Source organism: Manis javanica, chromosome 7 (genome assembly GCF_040802235.1).
Source record: "Manis javanica isolate MJ-LG chromosome 7, MJ_LKY, whole genome shotgun sequence".
Lineage (NCBI taxonomy): Eukaryota > Metazoa > Chordata > Mammalia > Pholidota > Manidae > Manis > Manis javanica.
In genome coordinates, this window is record NC_133162.1 from 136,139,203 (window position 1) to 136,156,412 (window position 17,210).

At 44.7% G+C, this 17,210-nt stretch overlaps 1 long non-coding RNA gene across 1 annotated transcript; it reads left to right on the forward strand.

Moving 5' to 3' along the window:
• The first annotated feature begins 10,975 nt into the window (after nt 1–10,975).
• LOC140850632 (uncharacterized) lies at nt 10,976–15,140 on the forward strand. Its single transcript, XR_012133582.1, has 2 exons — nt 10,976–11,052; nt 14,768–15,140. It is a non-coding gene; the product is annotated as an uncharacterized lncRNA (long non-coding RNA).
• Nucleotides 15,141–17,210: the final 2,070 nt, after the last annotated feature.

A 17,210-nucleotide genomic window follows, 5' to 3' on the forward strand; every position in this document is an offset into this window, starting at 1 on the left:
CTACAGATTTCTGTGTGTTAATTTTGTATCCTGCAACTTTGCTGTATTCCGATATCAGTTCTAGTAGTTTTGGAGTGGAGTCTTTAGGGTTTTTTATGTACAATATCATATCATCTGCAAATAGTGACAGTTTAACTTCTTCTTTACCAATCTGGATTCCTTATATTTCTTTGTTTTGTCTAATTGCCGTGGCTAGGACCTCCAGTACTATGTTAAATAACAGTGGGGAGAGTGGGCATCTCTGTCTTGTTCCCGATCTCAGGAGAAAAGCTTTCAGCTTCTCGCTTTTCAGTATGATGTTAGCTGTGGGTTTATCATATATGGCCTTTATTATGTTGAGGTACTTGCCCTCTATACCCATTTTGCTGAGAATTTTTATCATGAATGGATGTTGAATTTTGTCAAATGCTTTTTCAGCATCTATGGAGATGATCATGAGGTTTTTGTCTTTCTTTTTGTTGATGTGGTGGATGATGTTGATGGATTTTCGAATGTTGTACCATCCTTGCATCCCTGGGATGAATCCCACTTGGTTGTGGTGTATGATCCTCTTGATGTAATTTTGAATTCGGTTTGCTAATATTTTATTGAGTATTTTTGCATCTACATTCATCAGGGATATTGGTCTGTAATTTTCTTTTTTGGTTGGGTCTTTGCCTGGTTTTGGCATTAGGGTGATGTTGGCTTCATAGAATGAGTTTGGGAGTATTCCCTCCTCTTCTATTTTTTGGAAAACTTTAAGGAGATTGGGTATTATGTCTTCCCTGTATGTCTGATAAAATTCCAAGGTAAATCCCTCTGGCCCGGGTGTTTTTTTCTTGGGTAGTTTTTTGATTACCGCTTCAATTTCTTTGCTGGTAATTGGTTTGTTTAGATTTTGTGTTTCTTCCTTGGTCAGTCTTGGAAGGTTGTATTTTTCTAGGAAGTTGTCCATTTCTTCTAGGTTTTCCAGCTTCTTAGCATATAGGTTTTCATAGTACTCTCTAATAATTCTTTGTATTTCTGTGGGGTCCATCGTGATTTTTCCTTTCTCATTTCTGATTCTGTTGATGTGTGTTGATTCTCTTTTTCTCTTAATAAGTCTGGCTAGAGGCTTATCTATTTTGTTTATTTTCTCAAAGAACCAGTTCTTGGTTTCATTGATTTTTTCTATTGTTTTAGTCTTCTCAATTTTATTTCTTCTCTGATCTTTATTATGTCCCTCCTTCTGTTGACTTTAGGCCTCATTTGTTCTTCTTTTTCCAATTTTGATAATTGTGACATTAGACTATTCATTTGGGTTTGTTCTTCCTTCTTTAAATATGCCTGAATTGCTATATACTTTCCTCTTAAGACTGCTTTCACTGCATCCCACAGAAGGGGCTTTGTGTTGTTGTTGTCATTTATTTCCATATATTGCTGGATCTCCATTTTAATTTGGTTGTTGATCCATTGACTATTTAGAAGCATGTTGTTAAGCCTCCATGTGTTTGTGAGCCTTTTTGCTTTCTTGGTACAATGTATTTCTAGTTTTATACCTTTGTGGTCTGAAAAGTTGGTTGGTAGAATTTCAGTCTTTTTGAATTTACTGAGGCTCTTTTTGTGGCCTAGTATGTGGTCTATTCTGGAGAATGTTCCATGTGCACTTGAGAAGAATGTGTATCCTGCTGCTTTTGGGTGTAGAGTTCTGTAGATGTCTATCAGGTCCATCTGTTCTAGTGTGTTGTTCAGTGCCTCTGTGTCTTTACTTATTTTCTGTCTGGTGGATCTGTCCTTTGGAGTGAATGGTGTGTTGAAGTCTCCTAAAGTGAATGCATTGCAGTCTATTTCCTTCTTTAGTTCTGTTAGTATTTGTTTCACATATGCTGGTGCTCCTGTGTTGGGTGCATATATATTTAGAATGGTTGTATCCTCTTGTTGGACTGAGCCCTTTATCATTATGTAGTGTCCTTCTTTATCTCTTGTTACTTTCTTTGTTTTGAAGTCTATTTTGTCTGATATTAGTACTGCAACACCGGCCTTTTTCTCCCTATTGTTTGCATGAAGTATCTTTTTCCATCCCTTGACTTTTAGTCTGTGCATGTCTTTGGGTTTGAGGTGAGTCTCTCATAAGCAGCATATAGATGGGTCTTGTTTTTTTATGCATTAAGTGACTCTATGTCTTTTGATTGGTGCATTTAGTCCATTTACACTTAGGGTGATTATCGATAGGTATGTACTTATTGCCATTTCAGGCTTTGGATTTGTGGTTACCAAAGGTTTCAGGTTACTTTCCTTACTCTCTAAGAGTCTAACTTAACTCACTTAGATGCTGTTACAAACACAATCTAAAGGTTCTTTTCTATTTCTCCTCCTTTTTCTTCCTCCGTTATTCTTTATATATTAGGAATCAAATTCTGTACTTTTTCTCTATCCCTTGATTGGCTTTGGGGATAGTCAATTTAATTTTGCATTTGCCTCGCAATCAGCTGCTCCACCCTCCCTACCGTGATTTTACTACCTCTGGTGACAGCTATCCAACCCTAGGAACACTTCCGTCTATAGCAGTCCCTCCAAAATAGACTGCAGAGATGGTTTGTGGGAGGTAAACTCAGCTTTTGCTTATCTGGAAATTGTTTAATCCCTCCTTCAAATTTAAATGATAATCTTGCTGGATAAAGTAATCTTGGTTCCAGGCCCTTCTGCTTCATGGCATTTAATACATCATGCCACTCCCTTCTGGCCTGTAAGGTTTCTGCTGAGAAGTCTGTTGTTAGTCTGATGGGCTTTCCTTTGTATGTGATCTTATTTCTGCCTCTGGCTGCTTTTAACAGTCTGTCCTTATCCTTGATCTTTCCCATTTTAATTACTATGTGTCTTGCTTTTGTCTCCCTTGCATCCCTTGTGTAGGGGGATCTGTGGATCTCCACGGCCTGAGAGACTATCTCCTTCCCCAGATTGGGGAAGTTTTCAGCAACTACCTCCTCAAAGACACTTTCTATCCCTTTCTCTCTCTCCTCTTCTTCTGATATCCCTATAATGAGAATATTGTTCCGCTTGGATTGGTCACACAGTTCTCTCAATATTCTTTCATTTTTAGAGATCCTTTTTTCTCTGTGCCTCAGCTTCTTTGTATTCCTCTTCTCTAGTTTCTATTTCATTTATCGTCTCCTCCACCGTATACAACCTGCTTTTAATACCCTCCATCGTGTTCCTTAATGATTGGATCTCTGACCTGAATTCATTCCTGAGTTCTTGGATGTCTTTCCGTACCTCCATTAGGATGTTGATGATTTTTATTTTGAACTCTCTTTCAGGAAGAGTCACGAGGTCCATATCATTTGAATCTTTCTCGGGAGTTGTATTAACAATTTTACTCTGGACAAGGTTCCTTTGGCGGTTCATGTTGTATATGGCGCCCTCTAGTGTCCAGAAGCTCTATTCTGGAGCTGCTCAGCCCCTGAAGCAATGTCGGGGGTCGCAGGGGAGCGGTACTGGGGGGAGGAAAGAGCTGTTCCCCACCTCCTGGCTGCTGTGCCTGTCTCCACTGCCTGAGCCAGTGGGCTGGGCACACAGGTATAAGTTTTTGTCCCAGAGCAGCCAGATATGGATCCCTGCTTTCCACAAGCGGCCGGAATCCCAGTCTCCCCAGAAACTCTGCCTGTATTAACTTTCCAACCCAGTAGTCATGCGAGTCTCATGAAAGCACCATGAAATGTAGGTTTGTGCTCCCAGCGCAGGACTTCGGAGCCAGGTATTCAGCAGTCCCAGGCCTTCCACTACCTCCCTACTCAGTTTCTCTTCCTCCCGCTGGTGAGCTGGGGTGGGCGAGGGGCTCAGGTCCCGGGAGCCACAGCTCTGGTACATTACCCCATTTGCTGAGGTCTGCTCTTTTCTCCAGGTGTTTGCAGTCTGACGCCTCTTTCCTGTTGCTCTCTCAGGATTAGTTGTGTCAATTAAATTTTCTAATTGTATCCAGTTTTAGGAGGAAGCCTCTGTCTCTCCTCTCACGCTGCCTTCTTTAATCACTCTCCAGTTCTGCCCACTTTTTAATCAGGTTATTTCTTTTCTCTGGTGTTGTGTCATGAGTTCTTTATATATTTTGGTTGTTAACTCCTTATTGGATAAATCATTTATGATAATATTCTCCCATACTTTAGGCTGCCTTTTTGTTCTCCTAATGGTGTCCTTTGCTGTACAGGAGATTTTTACTTTTATGTAGTTCCACTTGTTCTTTGATTTTGTTTCTCTTGCCCAAGGAGATGTGTCCAGGAAAAATTGCTCATGCTTATGTTTAGAGATTTTTGCCTATGTTTTCTTCTAGGAATTTTATGGTTTCATAACTTATATTCAGGTCTTTGATCCATTTCACTTTTACTTTTGAGTAGAGTTAGACAATAATCCAGTTTCATTCTCTTGCATGTAGCTGTCCAGTTTTGCCAACACCAGTTGTTAAAGAACCTGTCATTTCTCCATTGTATGTCCATGGCTCCTTATTGTATATTAATTGACCATATATGCTTGGGTTTATATCTGGGCTCTCTATTCTGTTCCATTGATCTATGGATCTGTTCTTGTGCCAGTACCATACTGTTTTGATTACTGCAGCTTTGTAGTATAGCTTGAAGTCAGGGAGCATAATCCTCTGCTTTGTTCTTCTTTCTCAGGATTGTTTTCACTATTTGGGTCTTTTGTTGTCCCACGTGAATTTTAGAATTCTAGTTCCTTGAAAAATGCTGTTGATATTTTGATAGGGATTGCATTGAACCTGTAAATTGCTTTGGGTAGGATGGTCATTTTGACAATATTAATTCTTCCTATGCATGAGCACAGGATAGGTTTCCATTTATTTGTGTCTTCTTTAATTTCTCTCATGAGTGTTTTATAGTTTTCAGGGTATAGGTTTTTCACCGCCTTGGTTAGGTTTATTTCTAGGTATTTTTATTCTTTTTGATGCAATTGTAAATGGAATTGTTTTTCTGATTTCACTTTCTGCTAGTTTGTTGTTAGTATATAGGAACACAACAGATTTCTGTGAATTAATTTTGTATCCTTCAACTTTGCTGAACCCAATTATTAGTTTTAATGTTTTTTTTTGTGGAGTCTTTAGGGTTTTCTACGTATAATATCAAGACATCTGCAAGTAGTGACAGCTTAACTTTTTCCTTGTCAATTTGGATGCTTTTCATCTCTTTGTGTTGTCTGATTGTCATGGCCAGGACCTTGAGTACTATGTTGAGTAAACATAGTGAGAGTGGGCATCCTTATCTTGTTGCTGATCTTAGAGGAAAAGCTTTCAGCTTTTTGCCATTGAGTATGATTTTACCTGTGTTTATCATATATGGCCTTTATTATGTTGAGGTACATAGCCTCTATGCCCATTTTGTTGGGAGTTTTTATCATGAATGGATGTGTAATTTTGTCATATGGTTATTCAGCATCTACTGAGGTGATCATGTGGTTTTTGTCCTTTTTGTTAATGTGATGTATGACACTGATTGATTTACGAATATTGCATCATCCTTGAATCCCTGGAATAAATCCCACTTGGTCCTGATGGATGACCTTTTCGATGTATTTTTTAATTTGGTTTGCTAACATTTTGTTGAGCATTTTTGCATCTATGGTCATCAAGAATATTGGTTTGTAATTTCCTTTTTTTTGTATTGTCATTTTCTGGTTTGGTATTAGAGTGATGCTGGCCTCATAGAATGAGTTTGGAAGCACTCCCAGCTCTTCTATTTTTTGGAACAGTTTAAGTAGGATGGGTATTAGCTCTTCTTTAAATGTTTGATAGAATTTTTGCTGTGAAGCCATCATGTCCTGGGTTTTTGATTGTTAGTTTTTGATAATCAATTTAATTTTATTGCTGGTAGTTGGTCTGTTCAGATTTTCTGTTCCTTCCTGGGTCAGTTTTGGAAGGTTATATTTTGCTAGAATTTGTCCATTTCTTCTAGGTTGTCCAGTTTATTGACATATACTTTTTCACAGAATTCTTTAATAATTCTTTGTATTTCTGTGGTATCCATTGTGACTATTCCTTTTTCTTTTCTGATTTTGTTTGTGTGCTCCCGTTTTTTTCTTGGTACGTCTATCTAGGGGTTTGTCAATTTTGTTTATCTTCTAAAAGAATCAGCCATTGGTTTCACTGATTTTTTTTCTGCTGTTTTATTCTTCTCTATTTTATATATTTCTGCTCTGATCTTTATCAATGTCCCTCCTTCTGCTAACTTTGGTTTTCATTTGATCTTTTTCTAGTTTCTTTAGTTGTGAGTTTAGATTGTTTATTTGGGATTGTTCTTGTTTCCTGAGGTAGGCCTGTGTTGCTATGTACTTGAACTGCTTTTGTGGCATCCCATAAATTTTGTGCTGTTGTATTTTGATTTTCATTTGTCTCCATGTACTGCTTGATTTGTTTTAATTTGTTCATTGATCCATTGAGCGAGATTAAATGGTTTCTTTATTTATAAGGTGGGAAGATAATACCTACCTCACTGGGTTGTTAGTAATTAAAGGATGGTTGACCTTTGAACAACCACAGGTTTGAACTGTGTGGGTCTGCTTATATGTGAATTTTTTCAATAAAATATTGCAAATTTTTTTGAGACTTGTGGCAATTTGAAAAAGCTCTAGCTTCATTGTAAGACCACAGTGTACAATACATGTAACATACAAGATGTATTAATCGACTGTCTTGGTAAGGCTTCTGGTCAACAACAGACTGTTCGGGGTTAGGCTTTTGGGGAGTCAGAGGTTATATGTGGATTTTCGTCTGTGTGGAGGGTTGGGGCTCCCTCCCTAACTGTCGTGTTGTTCAGGGATCAGCTGTATTGGTAAAGCAGTGTCATGTGATCACCGCTCTATGAAGTTTACCATTATTAACATAACGGGTCAGGGCAAGAGGTTAGGTGTGAATCCTATTAATCTCACGTCAGTCGGGTAGGCAGGTAGATGCAACTGCATCTCTGAATTTTATAGTCAACAGAGGGAAGAAGAGTACTTCTCAAAGAAGGAAGTGGAAGCAGGGACCCGGATATGTGGGTGTGTTCATAGCAGCATCGTTCGCAGTGGCCGAGTGTCCCAGCTGGGTGAGTAGACAAACACCGTGTGGTCTATATTTAGCTTTAAAAAGGAGGGACATCCTGACTCACCTATGACATGGATCAGCTCTGAGGACATTAGGCTCAGCGAAATGAACCAGTCATAAAGGGACAAGTCCTGAGATCCTGCTTCTTTGTCAAATTCACAGAGGCAGGAAGTGAAGGATGGGGGCAGGGCAGCAGGCAGATGTCTGATAAGCAGAGTCTCAGTGTGAGAAGAGGGAGGTTCTGGAGGTGGATGGTGGTGATGGCTGCACGGCATGGGGGTCAGAACGGTAAACTGTATGTATGGCTACCGCAATAAACAACCGGGATTTACGTCTGGGGCGGCATTCGCTGACGTGGAGGGGAAGGGGCTGGCGGGCCCCTCAGCCTCCCGAGCCCGCCCTGTGCCCTGCCTGACCCCTGCGGCCCGTGAGGCCCTGTCCTGATGTGGAGAAGACCACTTTCTGCTCACAAGCCCCTGCCAGCCGGCTTGCCTAAGGCAGGCTTCAGACGGAGGGCTCCCGCTCCTGTTCTCCGCCTCCCCGAATTAGGAAATGCCTCCTGCTGCACGCCAGTCCTGTTGGCAGCCCGGATGAGTACACCGGACCTCTGCTCTGATACTGGCCTGGGCGGCGGGGAAGGCAGCCCCTGGGATGCGGGCCTGGCAGGGCGCTCTCTGCAGGGGCAGCTGCCTCAGACAGGGGGAGGTAGGCCCCATGTCTGGCTCTGCAGCCTTGGGGGGCAGCGCAGCAGAGAGCCTCTGGCCGGTGGGGGTGGGGGCTAGGGGCCCTGACAAGCCGGCCACTCTGCAGCGATGGGACAGGGCGTGGCCAGCTGAGCTCTGTGTGCCCCTTGCCAGCCAGGTGTACCTTCTGGTGCCTACCTGCTGTGTAACATCCGCTTAGATGCCCAGTGGCTTTAAACAGCCATTTCATTATGTCACAGTTCTGGGGGTTCTCTGCTCATGCAGTGTGGGTGGCGCGGCTGTGCTGGCTCGGCCCCTGGGCGTCTGCACCTTTTTGAGGACCGTCTGGATTTGCCTGTGTCTCAGGATAAATGTCTGTGCTGGTTGTGTTTGCAGCCGGGCACTGCACTGCTGGGTGGCCATCCAGTTAAGCTTGCTTCTTTATGAGAAGATCTCCATGTTCTAGATCCGGGGCTTGAGACAGTAGCCTTTAAAAAATCTGTACAATGTTTTCAGCAAAGGCCTTTGGGTGCTCCCCTTATCTCTGAGTGCATGACTCAACCTTGGTCCAGTTCACCTGGGGTGGGCCTGGGGGGGAAAGCCTCTGCTGCTGCTCCTGTCCGCCCTTGAATATCAGCCTTCGGGTGATCCATTTTCAGGTCATTTACAGGAAGGCCCGGGCGAAATTCTGGCCATCTGCTTCCTCTGTAGGGGGGTTTCCATCTAGCTTGTCTGATGGTATACTCATGGGTGACAAGAATACACCTTAACAGCCAACCTAGGTCCCCGTGAGTGGGGTTATGAACGACTACTTTTCAACTCTTCTCTGAATTTGGTAGGATCTTTTGAAAGTGGATGTAAAAAACCTTCATAATTTAGAAGGTCTGCTGCTGTCCAGGGTACATGAACTCTTTGCAGTGGAGTCCATGGTACATCTACAAAACACATCGCACAGGAAGGCCTGACGCTGGCGGATCCTGATGGCGAGGCCCTGGAAAGTGGAAGGAGACAGCAAAGCAAGCCCAGCCCGTGTCAGGTGCTCCTGCTCAGCTCACTCCTGGCCTTTAGTGCATGTGTGAGTGGCACGAATATCCCAGGGCTGGAGCTCAGGCCAGAGCGCTTGCTGTAAATCTCGGAAAGAAAGGGAGGTCAAAACAGGCTGCTGAGTGTTTCTGGGATTTTCTGGAGAAGCTGGAGGAGTTTGGGGGTCTAAGGGAGTCTGCTGAAGTGACGGGGCTGTATTTCGAGGCGTCCTGGTAAACAAGGGGCCCAAATATCTAAAAGATCTGCTGGAAGGTCAGGGATGGAGAGCTGGGGATAATGTGTGTACACAAGCGTATAGAACAGGAATTTTTCTTAGATCTGGACTTTAATTTCTGTTGGGTCCAGTTCATGTTCCTTCCACTTAAAAAGGGAGTCCCTCGGGCTTGCCCCTGAGCTCCTTTGCATCCACTCTCCACCTCAGCCTTTCCACAGGTGACCAGTGGGATCACTCTTTAGAATGAGAGCTTGATTTAATTTTTTTCCTTTTAAATATAGCCTATTCAAAGGCTCCGTCATCTGCGTTGACAAGTAGGGTCTTATATTGATCTCCGTGGGTGCAGGAGGAATCCCCAAAGAAGAGTGAAAATGACGCAGTCCTCAGGAAATCCACTCCCAACGTCATCTCAAAAAGATCTAGCCACAGACTGGGTGCAACTCACATTCTGCCTGACCACATCGGTGGGAAGAAGGTCTCTGGTTTCCCATAAGACTAATATGACAATGGAGGTTGAGAAAACGGAGGCCTCTTAAGAACTGGGACCCCTTCCAGCAAATTCCCCTGAGAGGTGGTGCAGCCAAACAGGAGAACCCTGGTCATCGAATCTGCAGCCTATCTGTCTGTCTGCCAGACACACACCACGACAGGCACCCTCCAGACCAGAGAGAACGTGCTGATGGGCCATAAAGCCAAGCCCTCAAGAACAAGGCAGGACAGAAACTCCAACCTGCTTTTTTGTTTTTGTTTTCACATGCACATTCACAGCTCTAGCAGAGCACTGGGTCTCCCAGAGCCAAATCAATGCCTAAGAGGGATGTGCAAGGAATTAGGGGTTGTGTGGTGTTTCACAGTGCACCTCCTTGCACAGAAATTTTCTTGAGGTTGACAGGGACTTAGTGTCAGTCTAACCTGTTCCATGACTAACTTATCCTGACATAGGAATTTAGGGTTGTGGTGAGCGCTCTCACAGCTTTTAAGAGCTTCACCCGTGCTGCCCGATTTTGCAGCTTTTTGCTTCCAAGGTGCCCATTAGTAATGTCTTCACCTCACACGCACGTTGACTCACAACAAAGCTGGTCCAAACAGGTGCTGGTCTGGTGAGAACTGTGAACTCACCAGTCTGTACGGCCGGGTCGAATGACAGCCTTATAGGACAGTCTGCCTGCATTTTCCTCCTTATGAAAAATGACACAAAGACAGAGATGAAGAAAAACAGTGGCCATCTCTGGGAAGAAAACAAGATACTCATAACAAATATTTATCATAGTCAGCATGCCCAAGGAACTAGTTCACCCAGATATTTTCTCTCTGATCAAAATTAGGGAAACAGAAGGACTCAGTGTTGTCACTTCCATGAGACCCAGCAGGCAGAGGCCCCGGAGGCTGACAGGTAGGAGTTCGTACCCTCTGCGGGTTTTGTCAGCGGTCCCAGGATGTCAGCGCAGCAGCCTAAAGCAAGCAACGTCCAGCCAGAAGGTCCCTTCACAACTGTCTCCTGTAGGAAGGAAAAACATTCCCTTCCTCTCTTCTTAGGTCAGAGGTTGCCCTGTTATGCAGATAAGTTTTGTTTAAAAAAAAAATAAAATTGAACCAAGTAAATCTGAAGATCTAATTGGCTTTATTAAGTGATTCATGATTCAGGCAGCATCCCCTCTAGCAAGCAGACATGCTCTGAGGAATTGTACAAAACAGAGGTTTTTGTAGACAGGAGGGTGGGGAAAGTTATTAGCAAAAGGAAAGAAGGGATTGTCTCAGGCCAGGTCACCTTCCCTTAGTGGGGAGAGCAGGGGGCCTCACGCCGATCACCTCGTCATGTTCTGGGGCTGGACAGGACCCATGTGACCTTTGAAGTCAGTGGAGCTGACCAGAAAATTCATGACTGTTAGAAGATCACATTCCTGGAATAGGTTGAAACTGTAATTAAACATTAGTTTGGGGGCAAAGAACTCCATCTGGGCTTGTTTCTTTCTTTCTTTTTTTTTAACGGTTTCTTAGTTAAAAAGGTATCTCTCTTCCTGGTACAGGCCCGCTTTCCCAAGTAAGTCTAGGCAGTTCCGGAGGAGGTAAGGAGCTCTTCCTGAATCTGCTGGGGTTTGGCCCCTCTAAGAACAGACAAACTAATGAGAGAAAAACAAACAGGAGTTTATTAACGTGTATGTCTTATATTTACATGAGACTTACTCAAGGGAAAAATTAGTAACTCTCAAAGAGTAGCCTCGCATTGAGGTTTCATACCACCGTCAGCTAACGCAACAAAGAAGGGTGCAGGGGATGGGGGGCAAAATGTGAGAAGGAGCCCAGGGGAAGCAGGTAAACAAGGGTACATTTTTATGGGGCCTGTAGGGGTCTCAGTCTGTTTATGGCCACAACCACCTCCAGCAACAGCTGCCAGCCTCATGGACAGCGCCACCTGGGAATGTGATACGGGGCTTAGGGGTGTGGACTTGTTAAGTGGTCCATGAATATTTAAAATGAACTTAACACAAGAAATTTACAGCTCTGATTTCTCCCTGGGATACCAGCATTATGGTCTGGGAGCATATCAAACAAGGCCACCTGCCCAGCCCCCAAGGTGGGCTGAGGTATTGTCTGTCTGCTAAAGAGTAAGTTAAGAATATTACTTCTTAACTTCCTGGGTGTTTAAAATACAATTTTATCTTTAAGATGGAATCCTTCCTGCCTTTTACTGTATTGTTCACGGCTGGGCTTGTTCACCATTATTAATTGGCCAGATTGCAAATCACCTCATCAGGTCTGAAGGAGGAAAAACAGCACGCAGGCCTGGGCCTTTTACCATACGAACGCGAACCTTACACATGATTACAGATGATCGGCATAATAAAAACATGGGTTGCTTTCCTTTGTCTAGGGAATATTAACTTATCTTACTGGAAGGTTACTCCAGAGCTTAATGTTTAACGTGGAGTTTTGCTAGGGGGTTTCCTTGCATGTAGTTGCATGGCTCTGACTGCAATTACTTTGTCCTGCTTTTTCCAGAGGCCCCCACCCTGCTCCGACTGCACCCACGGTCCCTGTCTCACTGTGAAAGTCCTGTCCTCATTTCTGTCTTCATTTCTACCCCCAGACGTTTTCCCCTCCAATGTCCTTCCTTTGCCTCTCAGATCTGATACTTAGGGAAGGGCAGGTCTTAATGCCTTGCTTATTATTAATCAAGTCTATCAAGTAAATTAATTAATTATATTCAAGGTATTAACTGTATGGCAGGTACTGTGTTTATTGAGCCTATAGCACAAATAGAGCATTTAACATTCTTTTTGAAAAACATTTAACCCTCCCAATGATCCTGTGAGGGGGGCGTTATTTTCCCCAGCCTATTATTCAGTAATGGCTCCCTAAAATGTCACTAACATAGCTTATTTGTAGGACAAATGAATTTATGGCTCAGTGGGATAAGGACCATCCTGCCTAGACAGTTGAGTCTCAGTATCTCAGAAGAGAAAGGGCGAATTTGGGATAACTGCTGAGGTTGGAGGTCTGGCTTAAGGAGTGTCTGAATGTGGGGAAAAGCACAGAATTTCCAGAATCTCCCACCCAGCCTTAGTCCATTTACATATCAATTGGCGTTTACCCCAGCAGCTCCCCAAAGCCTTCAGGGCAAGGGGTGGAGAGAGGATGGGCGTTCTCTCCTCCCCTCCATCCCTGGTATGTCGTTGGTCTGGCGTCTGCCAGTCACCCAGGACAGGCCCGTGGAGTTGCTCCTGGGGGGTTTGGGGTGGGGAGGTGAGCACGTGCCAGGACTGCAGGGACGGAGGGCACCGAGCAGGCATTTGCCAGTGGGGACCAGAGAGAAAGAGCTCACCCTGGGGGACTCTGGGGCCCTTCCCCACTGTGAAGCTGATGCTTGTCAGTATTTCTCAGCATCCTTCTCTTTACACTTAAAACTTACTTTCTCAAAGCCTGAAAAACTCGGGAATAACTTTGAGAAATATGAAAGTGCTTTCTAAAATAAAGGCTCCTTTGATTTCCCTTTGAAATGCTAAAATATGATATAAGCCTCTTGGCTCTGGAGCTCACAGCTATTGAGTTCCTTCTACGTGTGATAAAAAGCTTGCAGCCTGGAGCAAAGACATGTGAAGAGATGAGGCCGGTGCGTGAAAACACTTCCCATCAGCCATTTGACGGCCTTTTAAAAATGCTAATGTCAGTCCTACCGAGCTGTTACCTTAGAATTCACACCCATTCACTTCTACATCCATGTAAACAAAGCATCCCCTGGTTAACATGGAAGTGTGAAGCCAAACTGAGGCAACTGAAAATCCTGGATTCAATCCATCCTAAGGAGGAAAATGCAATTATCTTCCTTCTTGATCCAGGGTCATTATTTTTGTGAGAATTTTGAGCTTGAAGGGCTGCAGAGGAGAAACCTACCTCCCATTAACTGAGTGCCTACTACAAGCCAGGGACAGTGTTGGGGGCCTTTATACTTAAGTATCCCCACAACCCTGTATTTTAAGTTTTATGAGATCCATTTTGAAATGTGTAAGTCAGAGTTGATATTGGTTAAATAATTTGCTTCAAAGATACACAGCTTATAAGTAGCAAGGATATTAGCATCTAACAACTGAACATCAGTTGCCCCGAATCTCAGAGAGCTATCATATTTATGAGATAAGTAAGGGTAGCTGTTGTAATAAAAGGGCCCCAAATCTCAATAACTTAAGAAACAAAACACTATTAATAGCTCAACTCTGATGTGGTTGGTGAGCAGGCTGTTCCATGCAGGTTTTCAAGGGCTGTGTTCCTTCTATGTCATGGTGCCACTGTCTCCAAAATTTGGCCCCCAGTGTTGAATAAAGAGAATGGATCGGGACTTTTATGGGGCAGGCCTGGGAGGTGGTGACCCTTCCCCCTCACTCCCTTCATCTCCGTTTAGTTGCATGGCCTCAGACTGACGTCCAGGGGGGCTCAGAAGTGTAATTAAACTGTGTTCCAAGGAGGAAAATAAAAGGAGTTGGGGAACCCATATATAATGATTTTTTTCATCTTGTATGTTCACAAGACACTGTGTTGCACTCATAGCAGGAACTTAATGTGTATTTTCAGACTCAACATATGAATGAGTGAATGCATGAATGAATGATGGCTCAACCCCACAGGAATGATGATGTAGTTATAAATAAACAGAAGATCAAAGCTGGATCACTTGAGCCATCAAACAATGTCAACTTTGCTTTCTTTAAATCAGAGTGAAAGGGAACAGGAATAGATGAGCCGTACAAAGTAATACCCATATAATGCTAACGGTGGTCCCTCAGAGAGGAGGCAAGGACTGAGTGAGTTAATAAGAATAAAGGGCTGGGGGCACGGTGAGTCACGCGTGTGAGCTGTTACCATGCCCAGCTGATGGCTCTCCCTGCCGTCCTCAGGGGGCCACTCCAATCTCCACTGGTCTTGTCTGCTCTCCCCGTACCTCCTAAACCAAATTCTGGAGTTTCTAGTAATAATTGGTGTTTTCTCTGTGGAGAGGAGGTGCTCCCTTACACATCTCGGGGAGCCTGAATAAGTCATGGTATTTTTATTAACACAGTCCCTTGGAAAGAGATTCTGACTTTTTAATTGGCACAGAGCAATTTTGCAAGGTCAGAAGTAGAGACCCATTGACATGCTTATTAGTGTCACTGTTTGAGGTCATTAAAACAAGCAATACATTTAGTCAACAATGGGACAGCTTACTAATTGCTGACGTTTTTTTCTACAAAGTCCTCTATGGTTTATGGGATAGGCCATTTTCTCTTTTAAAATACTTGTCCTTGTTAGGCTGGAGGAAGGAAAAACAAGGACATGCAAACAGAACAGAGAGATACCATAAAAGGAGAAGAGACCAGACCCCAAGGTCCGTGCCTTATATGGAAAGGGGACAGCTCTTCCTGAATTCCATCCTTCTGATGTGCCAGCTAAGACCCAGATGTCAGCCTCCTCCCTCTTCAAAGGAAAAGTTTCTAATTGTCTATTATGTCATCTTTAGCCAATCATACCTCTCCACGCCCCCTAAGATAGCTTGTCCACTCCCCCCCCTTCTAACCCCTTATAGGCCCCCAACTCCCTGACCGGGTGTGACTTCCCTGGCCTGTGTTTCAGACTGAGGAACATCACCCGGGAATTGCACTCAAATAAACTGCCTGGCCCTTTATTGCCTCTCGTCGCCTGCTTATTTCGGCTAGAATTTATCTTACAGTCCTCACTAGGCTTGTGTCCTCAATATGGGATGTCTTACTTACCAATCAGTCCCTCTATTTAGCAGATTCTCTCTCTCTGTAGCCTTGATGTTGTCCAGCCTGGACAAAGTTGAGGGGTCCTGGGAAAAGGGACTGAAACTCAATCAGCTTCCCATGGAGATATGTGTGATGGACACAAGAAGGAGGTTCTGAGATGCAGAATTATAAAGAGCCTGAGAATGAGGTTTCATAGGGATCACAACTGAAATAGGCAAGAGGGGTCACTGCAGTGAGGGGGCTCTGCTGAGTCGGCCTGTGTGTTCCACAAAAGGACTAACAGGAGGTGCCCTTGGTCGGGAAGGCCATCGATGGCCTTGGCTCTGCGGACAGTGGGAGGCACTGAGCTGTTTGGGCAGTAGAGTGAATGACCAGACCTGTGCTTTGAGAGGCAAAGTCTAGAAACCTTGGTTTGAGCAAGCAGTGACGAGTGTGTGGCATGGGTCCAGGGAGACGCAGAGGTTAGGCTAGCTGCCGTGGGTGGAATGAGGCTGAGGAGCTGAATGGCAGCTCAGGACCAGCTCTTGGTCTACAGCCAAGCAGTCAACCCCACCTGCAAAGATTCTTAGCGGAGGGCAGCGGCTCTCACAGCTGAGCGTGCACCTGAACCAACCGGAGGGCTGTCACACCCAGATGATTGGGTCCTATGCCTAGAGGTTCTGACTCAGAAGAGCTGGGGTGGGGGCAGGAATTTGTATTTACCACATGTCTGGGTGAGGCTTATGTTTCTGGCCCAGGGCCATGTTTTGAGAAGCACTGGGAAGCAGGTCTGCTGTGCTGAGAGCCTGAAGGCTCTTTGCATACTTCTCAGTCTCACAGATGCAGTACCAAGACGGTTATGTGCCCATGAACATCTGTGCACACACTTGTGTGCTCAGGTCTGGTCACATGATAGGGTGGTCTGAACAGAGAAATTTCTGAGCCCAGAGCACCTCGGTGATGCTCCGTGGATCCAGATCTCCTAGGCTCTTTAGTTTAGAGTCCCCACAGAAATGTAACTGACCTGTCTTTGGACTGGCTGAGAGCCATCAGGTGGGACAGCCTCTGAGAAGGGGATTTGGCCGGCTGCTGGGGAAACAAAGACAGCACAGGAGACAGAGCGTTGATAGGGAAGGAGGATGCTGTTAAGGGCTGCTTTTGATGACCTCATAAGTTCCTAAGATTCAGGCTTTGTGGAGTGGTGGATGGGGAGAGGTGGAGAAGGTGGGGCAGGGCCAGGGAGGAGGTAGGTGAGGTGGGCATGGATTTAGCAAGGAGTCCGAGGGGAAGGGGAAGATGAAGAGGGGGCCAGGAAGAGGCGAAGGGCAGGGAGGAGTGAGGGAGAAAGAGAAAGCTGCAGTGCTGACTGGCTGTGGACCTGTCGGCACCAGGTTTGTATTTTCATCTCTCTCCTTAACCACAATATTGAAACAAGGGTGGCTACTATTTCCTCTATGTGCAAGGACTTTGTATCTTTTCTTCCTCAAAGACTCTTACAATCCTGCAAGGTAGGTTATACTGCTTGCCCTTTGTGGATGGGAAAACTGAAGACACATTAAACTCGTGTTGCCTGGACCCTGCTGGCTCCCCACCTCTCCCCTATGCCTGTAGGGCAGCACCATGGACAGCAGCTCTCAGCGTCCGGTGGAGTTACAGGCGGCTGCCCAGAGGAATTCCTGTAGAGTTACTTGTTAGAGTGGCTAAGTTAATTGTCCGCCTGGTCAGGTCAGGACTAGAATCCTGCAGTTCAGAGCCTGGCATCACACCCTTGATCATGCAGCCATGCACTTTGTGCCACACAGCTGTGTTTTGGTGGGTCAGTACCACCTCTTTCTCAGCAGAGGACCCCACCTCCAAGGGCCCTTTGTGTGAGGATATATGTAAGTCTGTGCTCGTATAGCCAGAATGCATCTGCAGCTAAGCACGAGAAATGGATAACCAGCTGGTGGGGAGGGCATGGGATGGGCAACTGGGTCCTGGGGGATGGTGATGGGAAGGCTTTTCCATGG